The 15604-nt window shown below is 43.8% G+C and overlaps 1 long non-coding RNA gene across 2 annotated transcripts in view; it reads right to left on the reverse strand.

Moving 5' to 3' along the window:
- Positions 1-13789: 13789 nt before the first annotated feature.
- The window catches only part of LOC123983477, a 2795-nt gene continuing 980 nt past the window's right edge, over positions 13790-15604 (reverse strand). For both annotated transcript variants that reach the window (XR_006828192.1, XR_006828191.1), the window contains one exon: positions 13790-14134. This is a non-coding gene — a long non-coding RNA (uncharacterized LOC123983477). The remainder of the gene's footprint in view (positions 14135-15604) is intronic.

Below are 15604 nucleotides of genomic sequence, written 5' to 3' on the forward strand. Positions count from 1 at the left end.
AAAAAAAAATACACAGAGCTGTTGTAGTGGTGGCCCTCCCTTACAACTTTTCCGAACTTGGAAGAAGATGGCCGCTCCAATTGTGCAGCATAAAGACACATGAGGGAGAGTGTCATACGTTGAGAGGGAGCTAAAACAAAAACCTGGCAAAGTGTTTGAGTGAATTTATTTTGGTCTTGACTTTTTTGTAGCCACACAAAGTGTTTTCCCTCTCCTGTCGCATTCACTTGAACAGGGTCATTGGAGAAGGGAGATCTTTACGCTCTACTGCGAAAATATGAATACAACTACAGCTCTTCATCATTTAGTATACAGTATAGCTATAGTATTGATAATAATGATCATAATGGTAATAATGATAACAAGCTTTAGCTTTATTTGTCATAATGATTATTAAGTGATCAACAATATGTTCAATATTTTATTGTACATGTTACTCAAAAAGGTGCACATGCTAATTTAGCATGCTCTGTAAAAACAAATTCTAGATTTGTTCAACATTCGGTTACATATTATGTAAGATTTATCACAATGATGATATGACATATTATTGTTAGGTTATCATTATTATTATTCATATGAGGATTATTATTACTACTTGTGCCTACAAATAGCTGAGAAGTACTTTTTTTCCCCCATTTGTATATGACACTGAAGTTGTTTTATGACTGATCCTGTTGGGCTTCGGCTAATGAACGGCAGTGGGACGGACTCAGCGTGCCACTAAGTGAACTCCACATGCATCAGCAGGAAATAACCTGGCCCTCAAAATGGCTTCCTCAGTCCAGCCTTCACTGACTCGTCTGCTCTGATGTCTCAAGCAGTCAGGACCCCTCATGTTGTCACACATTAAAGACAGGACATGAACCTTTGATGAAGACTGCTCCTTTGCAGGGGATTTCACAACTGTATCTCAATGTTATCGTGTATGAGTGGATTTCAAGGCAGCAGGGAGCTAAATGGACGACAGGCATTGCCAAGCATTTTTAAAGGTAAGCGAAGCTTGTTCAGTGAAGGAGAAGGTAACATACAGTACAGTATACAGTGGTGAGTGAATTTTTTTCTAAAGAAAAAGGACAATTAAATGAAAAAATGTAGAACCTTATAGATCTCTTTTAAAAAACAAAATTATTATGATAAGTGTTTTTCATTTTGGGATTTTATCTAGTTTGATTATTTTCTGTTTTTTTAAATCAAGTGTTATCTTTATTGTAATATTGTTATTGTTATTATAATTAGCTAATTACACTGGTTATAATTATGAGAGATGTTCTGTTAGCAGAGGTCACTTTGAAAATTAAAAAAACCTGGCACATAAAATGGCAGTTGAAGTCTGTGAAATTTGGTGGCTTTTTTTTTCTTTTTGTTATAATCAATTTTAATTGTAGTATAACTGTTTGTATCCCTTTGGCTCTGCTTGAGATGAGACATAGCGAATGTGAAATGGTCAGCACTAGGTCCTTTTTTTCTGCACAGGGGGACAGGAAAGGCCCTTCTCTGGTTTACAAGCTAACTCTCACTCGCTCTGTGCTTTCCTGAATGTCATCGCCATCACAGTGTTCAGAGTGCTATTGCACTATGTCAACACCTCGTTGCCATGACTACACACTCAGACAAATGCGCCAAACGGCGTCACCATCGGCGCCTCATAAGGCACCCCGTTGCCCCTTGTCAGTCACGTTCCTTTTAGGTGCCATATCTCAACGAGCCAGCCAGTGTTCCTTCAATGGTAGCAAATCAACCTGAGCATTGTACCCATGTCCTCGCATAAAACGTCCCCTCCTCCCCCCCTTCTGTCCCCTCCAACCCTCAGCATCCTGCCATCAGGTTTCCCTGGCAACTGTTGCCGCTGCGACAGCCCTTATCACAGCGTCTTGATTTGGGTTGTGAATGCTAAACAGGCGGGAGCAAGCAGTATAGAATCTCATCCACGTGTGCAGATACATCCACCATTTTTTCCCCCCTCATTTCCTAGTTAATGTATTTGTTTACACTAACAACTATATGTTTTAAACTACTGACTTTCTGTCAGTGAATCATGCGATTTACATGCTGCCATCCCCTATTCATTGAATCTGCATAGAGCGCACAACATTGCTTAACGTATTTATGCACTCTACACTTGATTAACACTCATACCATCAGTCATTAACATATTCCTTTCCCAGCACAAGAGATCCATATTACCCTCTCAAGTTATTTACATATTCCTCTGCCTCTGTGTGTGCAAATAACAGAGAAATTATCATGTGGGCATGCTTGCGGGTACAAGTGCGGTGTGTGTGTATGTGTGTGTGTCAGTTTTGTGTACATCAGTGGCTGAAAGCAAGGACTGTTACAAAAGCTATTTACCCCTAATTCCTCAGATACTGTGTGCCCTGCCTTTCACCTGTAGTAGCTCATCACTTTGGAAAGCATTGTGTAGCCCCTATAGCTCCTGTGAAGTGGCACAAACCAGAGGCCATGTTGTTGAGGCTCTGTGTTAGAGAGAGCAGCGGTTGAGCTGGAGACACAAAGTCACAGTGCTGCAGTGTCTGAGTCACAGAGCACTGAACACACTCCCAACACTAATGGAAATGCTGTGTTTACTGTTCAGAAAGGGACCCGCTCATTCACCCATTCAGGGAATAGGTGAAAAACACCAGAATATAGGTTTGTGTGTGTGTGTGTGTGTGTGTGTGTCTGTGTGTGTGCTTGTGTGCTTTTTGCGTGTGCCGCTCTGGATTATAAAATGCCTGTTGTAGAAGGCAAAGAAATCAGGAAATTTGAAGCGGTACGCTGTTTATCGCAAAAGATGTTACACCATTGTGGATGCTATACTGCGCAGTGTGTGTGTGTGTGTGTGTGTGTGTGTGTGTGTGTGTGTGTGTTAAGGTGGGCTTACTCTAGCTAGGTTGTGTAAGGAGGGGAAGAGGGAGGAGGGGCAGTCAGACCTCCATTTTAAATCCCCAGTTTAAACCAGCTCTGTCTGTCTCCCTCTGCTTCAGGCTACTTTTATGATCCTCTCACTGACACTTAAAGTAAAAACAGGATATTTTTTTTTGCTTAAACAGCTCTCTCTCTCTCTCTCTCTGCATATTGGGATAAACCAAACTGATGAAAGGTCTGCTCAATCTGGCCGACCTCTTCTTTCAGCAGTGCATCCCCAGGCTCTTTTAGCTCTTTGTCAATCTGCCACAACAAGTTGAGGGTCAGAGGTCAAGTCTAGTGGCAGCTTTCGTTTACCTTGCATCTTCAGCCATCTAATCAAGGTTAGCATTCCCATTTTGGATTGTGCCATTTGTTTTTTTATTGTTTTGCCCTGGCTCAGCTATCTATGAGAGTAACACCTGTTGGTGAAGCTTAAGTGATTTTTAATGTGCATTTTCACTGGCTGTATTTATGGTTAATCACCTTGACAGTGATGTGACTTTTAGTCATAATCGTAATGATGCACATGAAGTGATTTGGGGCTGCTTTCTTAGGCTGGGTGAGGTTTGTGTTATCATAGATATGAGGGCGATCCAGGTTCAGTCTGCTGTTCGTTGTAGCCAGCAGTGTTAGAAACCGTGGCCACACTTGCGCCAGTCCCTAAGGTTGGTGTTGCACATATGTTAACCTCAGCACTACAAGCCCTGTGTGAGCTCCACGCTGCTTAATTTATTTTCTGCCCCCCCCCCCCCACCTTTAAAAATAGCAGTGAAACGACTGACGAACTCAATGCATTATTGATACACATGCCGTCAATGATGCATGTGCTTAGGCACCAGTGCTAATTTTCTCTCCTTGCTGAGGCTAAAAGCATCAAACTGCTGTAATTTATATGTATTGTTAGTGCTATTATTTTTCACACGTCCATCAAGCGGGTCCGTGAGAGAGCCAAACGTTACAGCTTGTCTACTAACACGATGGCTGCTGTGATTCTGTTAAGTACAGCAGTGTTTTGTGTGCCACTGTGTCACCAAGGCCCCCCCCTACCCACCCACCCAGCAGCAGCAGCAGCCCTGTCTCGCTATGCTTTTCTGTGCCTCTGCTGTGGGATGTTTGGCAGTCAGGGGCTGGTTTCATCACCATCACGCTGGTCTGAGGCCGATTTGATGGCACCAGTTTTTAGATGTCCGGGTCATTCTGTTCCATCACGTTATGAGAGAATGAAAAGCTTTTTTGTCACTGAAATGTTGCTTCTGCTGGAGCTTGAGATGAGATGTGCACAGACATTTCTCTGTGTCATCACTGCGAAAACGCTGCCCTGAAGCCCCACTTATCACAGGATACCACACACGCACAAGCATGTGCACATGTGAGAACCACACACACACGCTCACTGACACTGACTGACTGAGTGATTTATTGATTGAGGTGGGGCTTTCTTAAACAATTTGCAGTTGAGTGCGGTGGAGGTTAACACAAACCTCTCAACCGCTACAATTGTTCTTCTGTTTACGTGTGTTTGCTTTATATCCTGTGAAGGTGTCCTTAATTTTAGAGTGGCTGGGACATTAGCGCATAGCTTATTCCCTTGTTGCCTTAGTAACCGTGTCGTTGGTCACAAGATGTCCGTTGTGGTCGTCTTGTGAGGTTTGCTATGTGGAGCTGGAGGGGGCTTGTCAGTGTGTGTGGGCTGTGACGTGAGAGTGATGAGTGGTGTCTCATCCCAGATGACTATCTCCTCTGTGTCACTCAGCTGTGGGTCAGCGGGCCTGTGTTCTGTAGCTCAGAAGGAAACTGAGAAAAATCCAACAGTCACTGAAATAGTAAAATGGGACACACTCACAGCCCATGTAATTGTAAAGTACCGATTAATGGGGAATAGTAAAGCCGGAGCGCTGCTTAACACAGAGTTTCTCATGAATGCTTTATAAAGGAGGATATCAGTGTCGTCATGTGAAAACCTTGTAACTCCAATTTTGAACATCAGTGGAGTGATTACATTTTCTATTTGCACTGAGAATACTCTACAGCCCTGGGTGCCAGTGAAACCCTTTCAGAACTCCATGGGGCAAACAAAAAAAAATTCATGTTTTTCTTACATCCTTTAAAGCGATGGCCGATGCAAGGTTTTCACACGACAACATCTATATTGCACTTTCAAATACAGATTTGTGTTTTGAGAAAGATCTTGGATGTGGCAGCTCGTGTTGGGATTTGGAAACATTCTTCTGGAGCAACTTCATGCCCTGGAGCACGGTGGAAACCCCACCGCCCCCCCAGTTTTGTGATGTGTGCGAACTCAGGGACTTGTATTGGAATGTCCTAAACCATTCGTAACTATTAAAGGATCTGCTGACCCAGCAACTGTGCTCCCCTCAGGGGATAGGCTCATAGTTAAGTTTCCAAATGCACATTCCCCCCTTCCCAGAGCAGCCTGGCTCCCAGATTTATTGTTTATGGGCACCTTGGCTCAGCATCATAATCACACTGCTGTGTCTGATGTTTGTTTGAAGTTGGGCGGAGGCCATAGAGTACATTTCAGTGCTTTGAAGTGTAAATTCAGGTCTGGCTGGAGCACCGTATGGAGGGCAGTAAGGAGATAGCAACAGCCATATGGATATAAGCTGGTGGTTTGATAATGGAGCTGTCTAACCTATATCTGTTTACTGAGGTGGCAGAGGCCCATGAGGACCTGAGGTCAAAACCAGATCGGACGTCAACAGCGAGGTTCAGAAGTTGTCCGGGTTCAGAGAGATGAAGCCAAAGCAGAAATCAGCCCTGACCCAAATAAGTCTCCCCAGCTATGCTTTGAATCAGACCTGCAACATCTTACTAATGAAATACGTTTTTAAAAAAGCAGGAAGCAGTTGTAAACAGTCATCAATATGAAATAAACTTTTACTGGAGATATTGATTTTTCGTTACCCTTTTTTGTTTCCACCCCCACACGTCAGCCAGTGAAGCATGCTGCTTTTCTCATTGGTGCTGATTTATTTATCCAGTCTGGCCCCTAATACCCTCATTTGATGTCTGTTCTCATTTTTGCTCCAAGTCTATGTGACACCAACTTCACAAGTTATATTTTTACCCCCGATGCTCATGAATGGCTATGAGCGACATTCAGCAGGCACGACAGCAATCTCTGTTATACCACGGTGTTTCTGTGTGGCCCATCATGGCTGTGCCACGTTTGTGCCAGGCTCAGGCAGCAGTGGAGCCTGCTTACCACACAACAGCCTCTGTCGCCTCAGGCCTCGCTACCCTCTGAGCCCAAAAGAAATAGAGTGACAAGGGAGGACAGGGCAGACAGATATAGAGAAAGAGAAAGGAGAGATAGATTGAAAAGAGGCAAGGATGACAGGAGGAATGAAAGATGACACTGAGAGACATCCTGTCACTCCATATCTATGTATGTTTTTGTCTACATGTGTGAATGTGTTTGCATGTGTGTGCATGAATGTAATATGTCATACACACACAGAGGCCCAAGCCCTGCACACTCAATGTGTGTTTGTGCATATCTGGCGTAAGTATGCATATTTATACATACATACGAGTGGGTTGCGTGCATACTTGTGTGCACTCGAGTGCGCACGGTATCCGTGTTTGTGTATCTGTGTGTGGCAGAGATAAAGACATGAAGGAGGAAGGGCCGCCGTGGTGCTTATATGTCACTCAGCGCTGGAGGGGAAATGACTCCTCTCTGTCCCCGACCCAGGGGAGGCAGAGGAGGAGCACGGCTGACTTCTCCTGCTTCTCTGCCTTTTTCTCACCCTCTCCTTCAGAAATGTAGCTAAAGCCTCAGTCACGGCCTCCCCTCTCTCTCTCTGAGTCACACACACATACTTGAATGCTTGCTCTCTCACTCATGGGAGTACGTCTCGCATTATCCCCCTTTCCTCCTCTTGTGCTTCTCATCCCCTTAACCCTCCTGTTCCCCTCCTCCGCTCTTCTCTATCTACCTCACGCTTCCTGTTTCACCCCTCCCACCTCCTGCTTCTGCGATTTTTCACCCCCCCTGCAGCTAGATGTCAAGTTGTGATTCCGTATTAACCCCTTGATCCACATTAACACACACATGCGCACACTCTCCCATGCTCCCGTTAGCCCCTGCAACACTCCAATCCCCTCTCAGGAAAATGGAAATCAAACCAACAACAAACCAAGGCTTCTGATATTTCCTTCCCTCTGTTCAATTAAACATGGCCTCCATCTGCTTCTTTGTTTCGCTTCAGCTTCTCTTCTGCAATATTGACTATGGTTGTTCTTGTGATTGTTTCTTAAGACTGTGTTTTAACCTGTTATAACCACAGATGTACGTATTAACACTTGAGGAACATGTCACAGGGGTGTGTATCTGTGTGTGTATGTGGTAAAGAGAGTGTGTGTATGCATGGAGGAGGGTGGATTTGTTCTGCTTCAAGGTTCTGTGCCAAATCTTTTTCAGAACATTCAATCTCTGTTCATGTGCCATACTGAAAAATTTATGAAATAAAAATAACGTTTTTTCACAAAATTTAAAGTGAGATTGGGGTGCTTATTTTTGACTGTAGGTCTATTATCTTCAGTCATCAAGACAGAAAACAAGTGGCAGACCATGTGTGCCAAAACACTAGAGCACAACAGCCACAAACCTTGTTTGTCTGCATGTTGTTGTTTTTTTTTTTTGTCTGAATGTGTGTGGGAATGAATTTCTGTGAATTCTTGATGTGCGCGTTCTTCCACTCTGCTGTTATTTTTCCAGAGAGCCTCCTCTTCCTTCAGTCAGCATACGTTGTTTCTCAGTGTGCCGCAGCAGTGTTGCAGAGTGTGTGTGTGTGTTTCGGAGGCATTGTGTCAGTGTGTTTAAGCTGATTTGACACTGAGGCTGTAGACCGGCTGGCTGCAGGGTGTGTATCGTGACCCAAGCGGCTGACCTACGCCTGCGCCCCATGTCTGCCCGTATGTGCCACGTGTGTCTTTGTGTTCATGTGGGTGCATGGCTGTGTGTGTGAGTGTGTGTGTGTGTGTGTGAGTGTGTGTGTGTGTGTGTGTGTGTTGTTCGTGGGATGTTGTTTAGCCTGCGGTGAACACTTAGCTCGTGCTGGCTGGGGGTTTGCCAAGAGGTCAGCTTCTGAATGCTACTGACTCAGGGTTACAATTATTGGCTTACCGTATATGTGTGTGTTTATATGTGAGTGTGTGTGTGGAGGTGCAGGGATAGGGGTGCAGGATGGAGTTCTTGGGGTGGGTTAACATTGCATTGATTCACTCCATATTAATAGTGAGTGATGTTTGAGGGATAAATTGCTTGATTCAAATATTTTATTTTAATTTCACAGCTCTGGCTGTAATATTAGAAGTTACCAGGTTTAAACTGTTCAATAAGGTAATATGGAATGAAACACAATCAATGACTCTCAGACTTAAGACTTGACTGAACTTGGAGGAAAAAACATTCAAGTCTTGAAATAATTAATAAAATTTTGAATATTAAAATGTTGTGCTTACACAGTGAAAGGACGGGGTCTCAGGTAAGACTAAGGGCATACTCACGCTAGGCCATCTGTACCCGCAGTTCTGAACTGGGCTCGAGCCCGCTTAAAAAGTTGTGCTCAGACACTGTTAGGTTGGACTACGGCACAGTACGTATCTAGTGTGATCGCTAACCGTACCCGAGTACAGAACTTGGACATGAACTCCACTGTTCTGTGCTAGAGAGAGTGTTTTTTTTTTCTTCAAAAGATAAACATAAACATAAACATGCTCAGGCTTGATAGTTGGCGCAATTTCAGTGCAGGCCGGCAGGGGGAGTGGGGAAGGGGTCCAAACGTTCTCGGGCACTGTACAAGGCAACCGGGCCTAGTGTGAGCACGCCCCAAAAGTCAATGGCCCTGCTAACATGCTAACATAACCTGTTTTTCACTTACAGAGCATAACCATGTAATGTGCAATCAACACATCCCCCCCACTCTCAAACCAGTGTAACGTTATAACTAAATAAAACTGTAAGGTTACATGATCAACAATAAACCTGTAACCTCTTTCCAGCCAACGGTAATAATTAACGTGATGGCAGCCAGCGGGACGTAAAGGATTGCGTTAATCGACTGCCAGAAGTTTGGCAAGTAAACAAATGCTCATTCATCGGAGCGCACCTCCCGTAGGTCGTAGCTGAAGCAAGAAGCAAGCTAACGTTAGATGGCCAATGCTGAGCTAAACATGTTTACTCACCACAGGTTACTAACTTATCTGCGTTCAGCGAGTCTTTCTTTGGGTCTTGTTATATGAAGTTTTAAAGTCAAACTTTATGCAGCAGCTGCCGATGCTGTGTGGCCGCACGCAGCTGATACTACATGTTACATATGCAGGTTATAGGTAATGGAGGGAGGGAATAACAGCAAGCTCATCAGACGTTTCCTAAAAATATACATTGTTCACGAGTCCCGCACCTCGAGTCCCAGTCGAGTCTGAAGTCTTTTGAGGACAAGTCTCAAGTCGAGTCTGAAGTCACTGTGTGTGCGACTTAAGTCGCAGTCGACTCCGAGTCTCTAACTTGAGTCCCCATCTCTGAGACTAATGTACAATGCGTCAACAACTAATCACTGCTCATAAACTATTGTAAATCAACACATCCACCAGACTCTTAAACCCAGTGTAACGTTATAACTAAATAAAACGGTAACCTTACATAAACAACAATAAACCTGTAACCTGTTTGCAGCCACCGTTAATAATTAACGTGATGGCAGCCAGCGGGACGTAAATGATTACGTTAATCAACCACCACTAGTTTGGCAAGTAAACAAACGCTCATTTATCTTTTCATAACGAACGACAGTCAGAGTTAACCTCCTGTTGGTTGTAGCTAAAGGAAGAAGCAAACTATGATGAATGGCACAGCAGCTGCTGGTGTTTGTTGTCGCGCTGCAGATACGTACTACGTGTTACGCAGGCAGGTTATAGGTAACGAAGGGAGAGGAATAACAGTAAACTCACACGACCTTTCCTAAAAATAAATATTGTTCACGAGTCCCGCACCTTAAGTCCGAGTCAAGTCTTAAGTCTTTTGAGGAAGAGTCTCAAGTCGAGTCTGAAGGTACTGTGTGAGCACTACATACAAAGTACAGCTTGTCTATAGTTTTGCAGGTATTCAAACCAAATGTTGGCACTGGATGAAAAGTCAGAGGATCACCAAAGTTGTTACAATTCATCCTGAGGGGGACATAAATACACCAAACTAAATGGCACTCACCAAAGTCCATACGATTCATCCTCTGAGGAGCTCTGCAAAATTTCATGGCAATCCATCACATAGTTTTCTGTCTGGACTAATGTGACAGACCGCCCAATAGACCAACATTGCCAAGTAAACACAGCTTTGAAAGGAAGTTGTTTAAATGACTTCCAATGTTAGGACTGGTGATTTGACACGTGGCCAGAGACTGAGAATATATATAATAAACAAGTTATCCTACATGTATAAACTGTACTGAATTGTATTACCTCTAACTATTTAAATCATGCATACAGTCTACTGTCTACTGCATAAACTCTCCCTTTTCCCTTCTAAAAGCTTTTACATGTAAACCAGGAAGCATTTATTCTTTTTTTCAAAGCTGGTAATCTAGCAATTTAGCTTTTTTTTCTGTCCAAAAATTCTGTAAATTCTGTAATCAGATTATTGTAATCCAGTTACACATTATGTATTACTCCTCCAGCCTTTGTGTGGGTGTGTGCATAAGAAGCAGCAGCAGCAAAAAAATAAAAATGCAAACAAGCACTGTCCTGTTTTGCATGATGTCTGCACACAATCCATGTTAAAGTATATAAGTTTGAATTGCATGAGCATCATGTAAATTTTATTACCATATTTTTGCTAGGTGTGTAATATTCTCTGCATGGGTGCATGAGCTTCAATGCATGGTGAAGGGTTATCAGTAAGTGAAAAATGCAAGTGCTCTTTCAACAGGAGTCATGTGTTGGAACTTCAAAATGCTGATGCGACACCACCTCTATTCGCATACATGCTATCCCGGGTGCAGTCCACATTCACGCTGAATACATTATGCAAAAACCACCTAACAATTCTCATTTTCACCTCACCTACACTTTGCACAGTATCTACATGACTCAAGGGTAGAGAAGTAAGTATGCACTTGGAACAGACTGCAGTGATGCTAAAGCATGCAACTCTATCACAAGGCTCTATTTCTCTCTCAGCTCTATTTAGGTTTAAATAGTTGTGATTGAAGCTTGGGGGGGGGGGCAGACAGACAGTGGGAAGTCTCTGGAAAAATAAAAGCTGACAGAAGGACGGGGATGGGGATTTGAGGAGAAAAAGGAGGAGGGGGAGGGGAGTCCTAACGATGAGCAGCAAACAAGTTTCAGTTTTCTGCCTCCTCTTCTCATGAAAAGGCCAATTCTTTCAGTTGGCTGGAATCTAAGTGATTTCTCCCCCTGCTTCTCCCCTTCTGGGGCCCGTCGCATGTCACTCTCCTCCTCACTGCCATTTGTCTGTGGTTTTCTGCTCTGGTGCTCATACTGTGTTGGCATTGTCGCTGTTGGCGTGGTTACTCCGGGAGGTGAGCTTCGTCTGTAGGTCATGGCTGGCATTAGTCCTGGTTGTGAAGGTCAGAGCCTGAAAAAGGTGTCTCTGTCTTCTTTAATTCAGTCCTGTGTGATGAACGGTCCATGTCACCCTTCTATAGCCCCTACCTGCTCTTCCTCTCACCACTCTCCCGATCTACAGTGATACAGTTGTAAAGTGTAACCTTGGAGACAGGGGCTAATCATCCATCCCATAGCTACCCTTTCAATCCTTCTCCCTCCACCTCACCACCTTGCTGTCTCTTTACACCTCTTTTTCCTCTCCTTCACCTCCCACCTCATCTCCACCTTTCCCCTCCTCTTCACTGCAACAGGCTATTTAGGTATTTCATTGGGTTTACAGTATTTTCTCAATTATCTGCTTACCTCTCTCTCTCCCCCATACACCCCTGTCTTTATTTGTCCTGTGGAAGGACGTTTGTTTTCCTGTGGGGGTAGAGGAGAATCGACATTGAGAGATGAGTTATTGATTAGAAAGCAGGTTGCAGGGGAGAGGTAATGCGAATCAGAGAGAGAGAGAGAGAGAGAGAGAGAGAGAGAGAGAGTGAAGACAGTATGACACGTACAATCTATGACACATCCTGCATACTGTATCAAGTCAGCATACAAACAGATGCCGATGTAAGATATGTGCAATGTACACTGTTACATGCACACATGATTAAAGGTGACACAAAATGTCGCAATTCAGATGTTAGATTATGGGATACATCATTATCTGTGGGTGGAGAAATCAACAACAGACTCGTAAAAAAACAGATTTTGCTTCACTTACAGTGGTCATGAATCCTTAATTTTGATTAGTTTGTTTTAGGGGTGTCATCGGCAGGAAGAGACCAAAAATAAGTTTGCAGGTGATTGATCAGACTTGAAACAACCAACAGATGATTGACATTCATTGAGACCTCAAAATGAATACAAATAGCATGTACAGTTGTTAAACCCTGCTTTGTTTTTGATCTGCAATGCCTAGTTTAAGAAGCAGGTTCATGTGCTCAGAAGTTAAGATGCAGCGAATCTGCACTCAGTTCAAACTCTAAATCCAGTGCTGCTGGTTGTTGTCATATAAACCACTTTCCATAATTTGTTGATTTATCAGACTTTTAAGGACTGCTCATTATTTATCTAAGTTGGTTCGGGGGGTGGCTGGGGTGATATGGGGGAATGCATAAATAAATAACCAAATAGGTAGCTAGTAAAAAGTAAAAAGCAAAGGCTGACCTTTGCCAAACATTAAGTGAAACAGTGACTTAAATCCTGGCCCTCTGACGCCCCTTCTCTCATGGGGAATAAAAGTGAACTACCAGCCCATCCTCACTCTGTCTTTTGTGCCATCTTTTGGTGCTTTCATGGGATAAAAGCACCAAAAGACGTGTTATTCAACAGATCTGCGTGAAAAATTAAAGCAATACGAGTAGGAAATAAAGGTTATACAGTAAGAAATAACTATGTGCAGCTGATCTGCTGTTAACGAGGCATACATCAAGGCTTTTATTAAGTGACAGAGTAGCTTACACGCCGGCACAGCAACACACCGGACAAACCGACGCAAATAATTTTTTTATGTAAAGAAAGGTATAACTTCATGTAGGCTATCACATTAGCTGAATTTACAAGATGGGACAAATAATTAACAATTTGTCAGGGTGCATCCCCTAACTCATCAACTCACAAAACAATGTGATTTTTTAAAAGGAGTCTGCGACAAAGTTGCCCCCACCTTAGGTCCTGCTTGGGAGGACAGAGATCCTATCTCAATGAGAATAAAAAGAATGCAACCAAAAGACTAAAAGTAAACATGCAAGTGTGAATAGATTAATATCTGGATAACGGATACAGATCACATTTTAATGCCAGGTGTAAATGAGGTATTTGAGAATTATGTGATGGAGAGGGGATCGTCCAGCCACTGTGGCGTTTAAGGTGCTGCATGAGGTCCAATGAGGTTAGGTAGGTGTGTTTTTCTATTGCCAAAAATAAAAAACATAAGTCTCTCCCCAGTCCTTAAAGAAGTATTTTATGAGCACTAAAACTAGCTTTGCAAGGCTATGCATATTGGTCAAGGTTAAAACAAGGAAGTTTATTTGAATTCAATTTCAACACACAGGGGATACTTTTGTCCATCTGACTGTGACACATTTTAACTGCTAAACACACCATAACATAATGAAAACCCCATGCCACACTTGGGCCACATGTGGCTCACATACAAGGGCTGATATGACACCAGCACTTATACAGAACAGAGAATATGTCATCCCTGGAGAAGGTAAAAAAAAAAATCAGCAACAACACAAGATGTAATTTATAACAAGGATTTACCCAGGGACACTATTTCATGCACAGCTATCCATGAAGAGATGTCTTTTTTTCCCTGAGAGCAAGCATATGTTCTGTCAGACACCGGTGGAGGCATCAACGTAACACCAGTCCACCAGCCAACGTGTGTGAGTGTGTGTGCAGTAAAAACAGCTCTTTAAGGAAGTGCCAGAGCCTTCTCTGTGGTGCACAGTCTTTGCAGCATGTTAACTCGTGATATGTGCTCTCACAGGCTTCAGTCTGGACCCTGGCGATGGGCTCACGTCCACACATCCATTTCCATAGAGCTCCTCAAAACCTGACATCCGACAGGACTCTAACAAAGGAGATGAGAGAATTTCAGACGGCTGGATTGCAGCCTTCTATCTGAAATCATTATCTCTGATATTCAGCATTCCAGACTAGAGCAGAACAACCGAGAGACAATCTGTACAAACAAACACGATGCGATTATGAATGCATTATCCTCCAGCAGACAGGCAATCAACATGCAATGACTTGTCGGGTAACCCTGCAGAATTAAGAGTGCTCTCAGGTTTCCTACACATTGGAGATGATTGACATGCAAACAGAACCTGTATAGAGTAGTCAGCCCCCCCCCCCCCAACTTGCTCTTACTCTTCTCCATGTGTCTCCTGGTTACATAAAGGTGGTGTTTATGTTTCCCTAAGGTGAATTTACCCTCCGGATGGTGCATGCAGAGACCTGATTGTGCACTTGTAGTACATTTTTAAAACCATGTCTTGTGCAGCATGCAACCTTAGCTTGTGCACATGGTCACTGCTGCCACCACTCCCTTCCATCCCTATGCTGCAGCGCTAAACGATTAAAGTAGTTGCGGTAATGACTTGAGGCAAGAAGGCAACGGTTGAGGTGAATCGCTCTCTCTCTTTCTATAAAGACTCATCAGCATCTTCAATCCATCGATTACCCACAGAGGAGTACCGACAGGCAGCAGCCACTGCGGTCCTGCAGGATTGCCTGAGTGTGTTTGTTTGTGTGTGCGTGTGCGTCGGCCTACGAGTGTGAACAGCAGATAGGGATACAGACAGCAGACACGGGGGCAGAGCCTGCAGTCGTGCACACCAATGTGAGGGAGTGCGAGAGCCTTATTTACTCCACTATCTGGTTTATTGAGTCAACCCCCTCACTCAGGCTCTAATGCTGCTGCTTGCCTGCCCCCTCGGCTCTACTACCTCTGCCACCATCGCATGCTAAGTCTCCAAGCTTTAGCAGCGCTTGTGCCCACCTGCATTTGAGCGCAACCACAAAAGCACACTCTTGTGCACATCATTGAACATGCAGGGGCACGCCACCTCTGTGCCAGCGTTGCACAAACTGGACCTGTTTACGCATGGACCAATGGTAGCATCATTGGTGCCTAATGAGACAATATTATTTATAGTCTGGTGTGACAGCAGCGGCCTCACCATTAGACTGATAATGAGTCACTGGGATATTGATGGATGCTTGTCTATATTGGTATTCACCAAGGATCCAGTGCCACTTCTCCAGGTTGCCGTGGATACCAACGTTGCCTGCTAAATGACCCAATAATAATAATGATAACAATGACAGCACTATGTGGAGATTGAGTTTTAAAACCACAGGGAAAAGGACGTCGGCCAGAGCGTGAGAGTAATGAGGATGGAAGGAGAGCGATACAAATGAAAAGAGGGAAATAAATGCGGGAGGGGGGGGGGGGGCGAGGGGGAACATACAATCGATGATCAGTGAAGTAGCATTAGCATTGTTCACACATCCCCAATCCCCCCCCCCCCCCCCC

The sequence above is a fragment of the Micropterus dolomieu genome, linkage group LG02 (genome assembly GCF_021292245.1).
Source record: "Micropterus dolomieu isolate WLL.071019.BEF.003 ecotype Adirondacks linkage group LG02, ASM2129224v1, whole genome shotgun sequence".
NCBI classification, from domain to species: domain Eukaryota; kingdom Metazoa; phylum Chordata; class Actinopteri; order Centrarchiformes; family Centrarchidae; genus Micropterus; species Micropterus dolomieu.